Source organism: Mus pahari, chromosome 2 (assembly GCF_900095145.1).
Source record: "Mus pahari chromosome 2, PAHARI_EIJ_v1.1, whole genome shotgun sequence".
In the NCBI taxonomy this organism is placed as follows: Eukaryota; Metazoa; Chordata; class Mammalia; order Rodentia; family Muridae; genus Mus; species Mus pahari.
The window spans coordinates 102122340-102131109 of record NC_034591.1 but is presented as its reverse complement, the minus strand read 5'-3'; the positions used below and the strand labels follow the sequence as shown (position 1 = coordinate 102131109).

The following is an 8770-nucleotide window of genomic DNA, read 5'->3' as shown; positions in this document are numbered from 1 at the left end:
CTGACCATCGAAGTGAAGAGGGGCTGGAAAGAAGGGACCAAAATCACCTTTCCCAAGGAAGGGGACCAGACCTCGAACAACATTCCGGCAGACATCGTCTTTGCTTTAAAGGACAAGCCACACAGTATCTTCAAGAGAGATGGCTCTGATGTCATTTACCCAGCCAGGATTAGCCTCCGGGAGGCTCTCTGTGGTTGCACTGTGAATGTCCCTACTCTGGATGGCAGGACCATCCCTGTGGTATTCAAAGATGTCATCAGGCCTGGCATGCAGGGGAAAGTTCCTGGAGAAGGCCTCCCTCTCCCCAAAACACCCGAGAAACGTGGAGACCTTGTTATCGAATTTGAAGTGATCTTCCCTGCAAGGATCTCCATCTCCTCCAGAACCATCCTGGAGCACTGTTTGAACAGAAAGCAGCCCAACTTGCTACTGAAATTGCAGATATAAAGTCAAAGTATGATGAAGAAAAGAGTCTCCGAGCAGCTGCTGAACAAAAAGTGACACATTTGACAGAAGAATTAAACAAACAGACAACTGTAAATCAAGATCTGAAAACTGAACTGCTTCAGAGACCTGGTATAGAAGATGTTGCTGTACTAAAGAAAGAACTGGTCCAAGTTCAAACACTAATGGATACCATGACTTTGGAACGTGAGAGAATCTGAAAAACTCAAAGATGAATGCAAAAAATTACAATCAGAACATGCTAATTCAGAGGCTACAATAAACCAGCTAAGGAGTGAACTTGCCAAAGGCCCCCAAGAAGTTGTAGTATATGTGCAGGAAATAGAAAAACTTAAAGGTTCAATTAATGAATTAACACAAAAAACCCAGAACTTGACTGAAATATTGCAGAAGAAAGACCTAGACTACGCCCACTTAGAGGAGAAGCACAGTGAAGAGTCAGTGAGTAGGAAGACTCTCCAGGCAGCCCTCCACCAGTGAGACCTGGAGAAAGCAGGAGAGGCTAGGGAGGAGGAGGAGGAGAAGGAGCGGCTGCCCAGCCTGGATGTCTTCTTGAGCCACTACACAAGTGAGGACAACGCCTCCTTCCAAGAGACCATGGAGATGGCCAAGGAAAAAAGCTATGCGAGGCACGTGTGGCTCTACCAGACCGAGGAGGAATTTGAGAAGCGACAGAAAGATAATCTTGAACTCCCATCAGCAGAGCATCAAGCCATTGAGAGCAGTCAGGCTGGAGTGGAGACCTGGAAGTACAAGGCCAAGAACTCTCTCATGTACTATCCCAAGGGTGTCCCTGATGAAGAGCAGTTGTTTAAGAAACCGCGTCAGATAGTACATAATTACACACGTTTCCTCCGGGACCCCTTCAGTCAGGCTTTGAGCAGGTCCCAGCTACAGCAGGCAGCTGCCCTCAATGCCCACCCAACACAAACAGGGCAAGGTCGACCCTGACAGCAAGGAACTCATTCCCCAGGAGAAGAGTTTGAGAAAGAGATCACCACCCCCAAGGATGTGCCCAGTGGCTTTCCTCAAAACCTTCGAGTGACAGGACTGACCACATAGACCACGGAACTGACCTGGGACCTGCAGGTGCTGATGAAAAGAAGAAAAAAGAAAAGAAAAGAAAGAAAAAGCAGAAATGCTGTTTGGTTGGCTAAGAAGAAGGAAGATATTCATACAGAGCAGAGCATCCGCATCCAGTCTGCAGAAAGATGACGATGACTCTGCGGCATATGTATGTGTTTGTGTGCGCGCGCGTGCGCGCTGTTTTGGTGTGCTACCTGTTACAAATAAGTCAAGTTCCCAGGGTTATGGGATGGAGTTATAAGTTAAGCTCTNGGTATAGAGACAAGTTAAGCTCCCGGGTTAAAGGAAGGAATTTAAAAGGATCCCGGTAAAGGGAGGAATTTAAAAGGATCCTGGAGCAGGGACAATTAAGGAAAGTTCCCGGATTGGGACAATTAAGGAAAGTTCCCGGATTGGGATAATTAAAGAAAGTTATAAACCTCCCGGGTTTTTGGGACAAGTTAGTCAAGGTTCTTGGCACAGAGACAAACTTAAAAGTGACTGGCAGGGTAAGCTCACAGTAAGTGAGACTTACAACCCCAGGAGTTGNGGAAAGATTTTCGGGGATGGTACCTCCCTTTTTCTTCATAGTTACCTTTTCTTTTTAGTTAGCAATAGGCTTCATAGTTATTAATAGGACCTTTTCTTTATAGTTAGTGATAGGACTAGTTCTCAGAATGTTTGAGGGCAACCTAAGTCAGGCATTCTCTCTACTAAATTAAAGAATAAGGGGGAGATGTGAGGAGCTGGTTTGGCTGCGGCCCCTAGATGGCACCTGGGACTGCTGCCAAGTCTAACGGCTAACAACTGACATCTTCATATCCCTCAAGATAGCCACGTCCGTTAAACTGCACTGCACAGATGCACCACGACGAAAGATCAAATGACGTGACAAATGTAGTCCTGAGCCAATGAACTATGCCTACGTGGAATGGGGTAATGGGGAGTGGACTAGAGGGTATAAAAGGGGATGGCCGAGAGAGATCAGGAAAGAAAGGGGGATCGTTTTAGTGCACATAGTTATGTTCCTGAATAAACTGCTTTGAGAAGGACATCGGTTTCGTCGCTTCTTTTCTGCTGGTCGGAGACGGCAGCGACAAATAAAGACCATGGAAGAGTAAAGACAAGAACCAAGGCATCAAATATACAAACCAAACAAAGAAAGCAAATCAAAGTCACCTAGGTGGAAAGAAACTCACTGTGTCAGGGTCCAGCAGCTCCAGAAAGTCCAAGTATAATCTCTCCGCAGCGTCAAATCCAATCGCTTTCCAGCCAGCCAACACCTTTTGTACTCTAAGGACAGCAGGCAGCCTCAGTCAGAGCTGTACGTGGACAGGTGTCTGTCAATCCTCACCAGGGTTCCTTGTGAGGTCAGAGGGAGAAATGGACCAATGGTGTCTGGGCACAGCCCACTGGTTTTCCTCCCTTTCTGTCTCCAAGGACAGGAAGGCTGGTCTGGTGAGTGGGGCAGTAGGGGACTGGTTACACTCAAATGTCTGTCTCCAAAGCTGTCCAGTGACCCACTCTTCCTGCTAGGCCCACTGCCCAAGGGCTATTTTCCAACCAGAGGAGACAGCTGGTGGCAAACACTTGAAAATCCGTGGGACCTTTGACCCCTAAACTTTAACAAGGACACATTTCTCCTTGATAATCAAACAAGGAATCTCAAGGATGACACTGAGCTCTGGATCCTTGGCCCTCCCTCGGTTATCTGACATTCGCTGGCAGGTAGATGGGCAGTGTTTTGCTTTTCACTGGACCCAGCCTTTATGACAACTTTGTAATAACTCACATCTACACTCAAAGCATTCTATTTCTTTTTCTTTAAGCTCATACTGATAGGTGCGAAAGGATGTCAGCTCTCGAAGTTGTTGGTAGTTGTGACAAAATATTATTTTCCATAGCACCCCAGAGAATAACACCTGGGGGACTGAGAGGAGGTGACACCAACCATCCCATGTTCCCCATGATGCCTGGGGCCTCTCACCAAAGCCGAGGAACTTGAGACAGTGGGATGACATGTTCAAAATAATCAAGAAATCAGTTGTCAGCCAGGGTTCTATAAACAACACATGTGGGAGATAGAGCAATCCCTTGGCACCCTATGCCCTTCTGCTCTCCAGCAAAATGCCTTAGTTTGTTCTTATAAACAAAAGAAATTGATTGCTTGTGCATCTGCATGTTGGTAAGGCAAGAACAAGAGGCCAACAGATTGATTGTGTCACAGGGCTGCTTTCTAACTCTAAATGGTACTGTGTATGTATTCCAAGATGGTCAAGAGAAAGCATGAAATGAGTCTATCAAGGCCTTTCTAAAGACTTGTTCTGCTCTGTAGCAACCCCTAGTGGTTGGGAGGGCCCTAACCTTACTTCTGTTGTGTTGGGGTTGAAGTTTGAAGAGGGAGTTGACAGGATTCAGACACATACACCACACATCTAGACATGATCAATTTAGCTGTGGCCACCCTGATGAGAATCTTCCCAGGGCAGCTGAGAGACATTAGACAAAGTGAAAGTCAGGATAGTCTCATAAAGATGCCCAGAGCCAGCCACAGTACTCAGGGGTCCAAACAGTGCAGGAGTTGGGGGTTAGCTGGCCCCTAGGATGCTGACCCCATGGTAGAGCTGGCCCTACCATTAGTGTCCTTGTGGTAGTGTGGATGAGAGAGAGGTATATCCTCCGTACTTAGCCCTCACCATCTGCCGCAGGCAAGAGACCTGGCCCTGGGGACATGGGAGCAGGAGAGCTGGCCCTGTCCTTCACCGGCTGCAGTATTGGAAGAGCAATCCCTGACCTCACCTGGGTAGCACAGCAGAGCTGGACTGAGATGTGGGGATTGTGGGTGAGATGGCCCAGAGGGCATGAGTGTGGCTGCCTCTTGTCTGCTGTACTTTGACACGGCAAGGGAGAGACCCCTTCCCTTTGTATTTGCCCTCACCATGGAGGCAGGAGGAGAGTTGGCTCCATGAGGTCATGAGAGCAGGAGAGCTGGCCCTGCCCCTCCCCCGGGCAGCACAGTAGAACTGACCCTGATGGTAGGGGTACAGGGTAGCAAGTCCTGAGCTGTGAGCATGGGAGAGCTGGCCCTGCCTCTCGTCTGTTATGCAGCAGTGACTGCCACCCTAGTCCCTAGCCACCTAAAGCAGGCAGGAGAGCTTCTCTTGGCTCATGAGAGAGGGAGATGTGTCTCTGCCCCTCCCAGCCCTCCCACCTGCGGCAGCAGTCTGCAGAGTGGGCCCTGCAACCTTGCCTGGGCATCATAGTAGAAAGTGGCCCAGGATGTCAGGTGATCTGGCCCTGCTGCTTGTCTGCTGGGCACTGGTAAGTAGGAAGCAGAGACCCACACTCTGCCCCTCCATCACCATCTATGGTAGACAAGAAAGCTGGTCACAGGACGCTGAGTGGGAGAACTGGCCATGTCCCTAACTGGCTGCAGCACTCAGGGGCAGTCCCTGCACCTCACCTGGGCAGCCGGGTAGAGCTGGCCCTTGTTATTGAAGTTGAAGGTGATCTGGCCCCAAGGCATGGAGCACATGAGAAGCTCTAGGCTGACATTGTTTTATACCTTTCAGGCCCTGATCCAGGGCTTTCAATGGGTCCTTCCCAACATCAGCGAACTGCTGGAGCGCACTAAGAGGCTGGTTCTACAGATCCAAAACTACAGGATTCCCATGACTCAGGGCAAGACCAGCGGATCCGAGAGGCGTCCCAGTGAGGTTTCATTATAGAGTAGCAGGAGCCAGAGGCTTCGCACTGGGTCAACGAGTCATTGCAATGAACATTTACAAGCAAAGATGTGTGGACAAAAGGAAAGAAAGTGGAAGATCCTGTGAGACACTGTAACTTCCACAAATTTTTTTTCTCTGTCGCAGGGGAAGGCTGCAAGGGAGGGCAGCAGGTATGAGGGGAGGAGGAGGTGAGTGAGATTGGGGTCTATGGTATGAAGTTCACCAGGAACCGCTAAACCTTTTTAAATTAAAAAAAAAAATGAAACAACCCCACAACAAAATGCCCATTTAACAGTGATATTTATTTACAATACATAATAAATATGCAATGAATAGGGTGGGGGAGGTTAGTTACTCTTAGAACGGATCCAAGCGGCCTTCTTTTCCTCAGTGCAGGGCCATCTGCCTTGGCTTCTGAGAGGTGCCTGGTCCCACACTGCATGGAAGTGAGACATCCAGGTAACCCACGGGGCTGACAGAGCTGGGATCTCATTGCCAGGACACCCATTGGAATCTACTCAGTAGTAATGAGCTTCCCCAAACCATCCACGGAAGAAGTCCCAGGAGCCCTCGGTATTGTCACCCTCCCGCCTGGGTCTTCTAAGGCTTACCCACCAGATGCTCCTGCAGAAAGGTCAGGCCTTGCAAAGGCTGCCTGGGGCTGAAGTCGACTGTGGACTTCTTCATCACTATATTTAGCATGTATGCATGCCTGTGCACTCACACATGATATATTTAACTTGTGTCCTTGTCCATGTGTCCTGTGGACATGCACATGTGTGTTCAACTTTATGTATACATAGTGTGTGCCTACACATGTACTTCAGGCTCAAATGTCATTTCACAGGTGCTGAACGCCTGGCCTTTTGGACACAGGCTTTTGCAAAGCCATTGAGATTGAAATGCACCTGTCTAGCTGGATGGTGGTGGCACATGCCTTCAATCAGGAGGAAGAAGAGGAGGATCTCGGTGAGTTCTGGGAAAGCCTGGGCTACAGACTGAGTTAGTCAGGGTTCAGTATAGAAACATGGTCTCAAAAACAACATGAAAACAGGGGAGGTGTGTCTGTGTCCATGTCAAAGTGCTAGGTGACACGTTTTATCCAGCATGCTGCCTCTTCCCCTTGCAGTCTGGGGAATAAACTCAGGTCTCACATGGGAAGTAGGTACTGTACGCACAGGAAGAGTCATTGTCCCAGCCTTCTTGTGCTTCTCAGTCTCACCCAGGATGCAGCCTTGCCAACTCTCATTAAGGACCTGAGGGCCAGGAAGAGCAGGGCGTCTATGCGACTTCTTCCAGGGACATTCCCAGGCAGCCCAGGTATGAAAGGAATTTTTTTCATTTATTATGGTGTATATGAGAAAAAGGAAGAACAATATCATGTTCTCCAGTGTACCCCACCCCCCACCCCCACCCATAGTTGGTATGAGGGACCCCAGCAAACCAGGTTTGCTGACACAGTGCTGCTATAGAACTGCCACAAGGGGGCAGTAGAACATCAGTTTCTGACTGGATGCATGGCCAGCATCCTTCCTGCCTTCTTATTGTCAAAGGTTGGTGTCTCCATGCTCTCCAAACCTTCCTCCCAAGGGACTATCGGGGAGCACTGGATGTATATGTCCTTATTACTTCCCACAGGGAGAGCAAGGAGCACTGGCTGTTCAGATCCCCAATGCCTCCCACAGGGCCAGAAGAGAATAGTTACTTCACAGCTCCTCACTGCTATGCACAGGGGAGGAACTCAATGCTAAGGCCAACCCAGATGTGAGTCACAAGAAGTAATTACGGCACACATGGGTGCCCAGTTTTCTTCTCTCCAACAGAGAGGACTTCTGATTCACAGGGAATATGTGGTCCATGTGAGCCGCCGTGTCACTTTTCTCAGATTTGGGCATAAGATTTGGGGCAGGGGGTGTTTGTTTTTAAAGAGAGTGCCATGCATTCTAGACTGGCCTCAAACTCTGCGTTGCAAGATGTCCTTGGCCCTAGCTCTGATTTCCAGTCTTAGGAAAATTCCACAAACTCCATAGAACTGGCTAAATGTGAGATGGGTGAGATCGCCCAAGGGTTAGGGCACTAAACCTGCAAACAGTGGGCATCAGACCCCATCTTCCTACTTTGCCAGCTGCATGCTTGAGCTCAGGCTTGTCGTGGCTGGTGCCTTCTTTTCTGTCCATGGTGCTACATGCAGAAGTTAGATGAGGTTAGTTCAGGGCTGTAGTCAGAACACACCTGCAAAGCCACCTGGCCACACAGGGGACAGCCCTGAAAACTTCTGCATGTTGACCTGAGTTTCCTTGGGATGGCATGGGACTGGGACAGCCTCCTTTCCCTCCCTCCACCAGCTCACAGCTCAGCAGCTTCAGCAGGGGGAAGTCCTGGTACAGCTCATGCCTGTAGTACTGGGACATAATCTCAGTAGCAAAAACAAGTCATCTAGAAGGGAAGGAAGGAAGGGAGAAAGAAAACACAGGATCAGTGGTGTAGACCTGTGGAGACTGTGGAGGCAGGAGGATCAAGAATTCAAAGACATCCTCAGCTACAGAGTGAGTCCCAGGCTAGCCTGACCACAGGTGTGACATCTCAGTTGGAACAGCTCTTGCCCAGCAGGAAGGAAGCCCTGGGTTTCTTCCCCAGAACCAAGTAAACCAGGCTTGGTACGTAGATCCTGTAACCCCTACGTTTAGTAGGGGAGACAGAGAATTCAAAACTCCAGGTCATCCACAGCTACATAGATTAAAAACAGAAGACAGTGAAGGCTAGGGGCACAACTCTCTCCCCTACATCAGTCGGTGTCAGGCAGGAGGACCAACAATCCTTGGCTGTCTGGACTGCGCACAGAAAGTGTAGTCAAAGCAAGAGGAGACAGATAATAAAAACATTCCTCGGTACAAAGACCTGAAAGTTATGTCACCATGGGAATGAACTCCATGTTGACTGGCAAAGAAAAGAAAGGGCATGAGTATAAAGTGTAGACAGTCAGTAGTGAGGAGGGAAGGGTAACCACAGAGATGGAAAGCTCAAGATATTGCTATAAGGACTGAATTGTGCATGATACACACATGACCACAGAGGTAGGTCTCTGTCTCTGTCTCTGTCTCTGTCTCTGTCTCTGTCTCTGTCTCTGTCTCTGTCTCTTTCTCCATGTCTGTTTGTCCTCATACATGTAGGCCAGGAACATTCCTCAAGTGCTTTTCCACCATAATTTTTGAGACAGTGTATGCCAGGGATCTCAGGTCAGCAAGCTCCCACTTCTGCCTCTCTGGACCTCCAGTCCAAGGAGGACACAGATGCTGCCTGGCCTGGTTTCACTGGGTCCTTTTGTTGCACCGTGACACTTTATCCAATACCCATTTCTGCAGCCCCAGAGACCAGATCTGATAGTTGGAAATATTTAGACTGTGCATGTCCTCTTTCAGACAGGATTCCACTGAGCCTGGAACTTACTCTTGCCTACAATGGCCTTGAACTTTTAGTAATGAACAGGGCTGAGTGGCTCAAAACTGAAATTT

General features: G+C 48.9%; 2 pseudogenes; one reads left to right on the top strand and one right to left on the bottom strand.

The window, feature by feature from the left end:
* The window catches only part of LOC110316071, a 1783-nt pseudogene extending 1336 nt beyond the window's left edge, over positions 1–447 (top strand).
* The window catches only part of LOC110316852, a 15886-nt pseudogene that overhangs the window by 2922 nt on the left and 4194 nt on the right, over positions 1–8770 (bottom strand).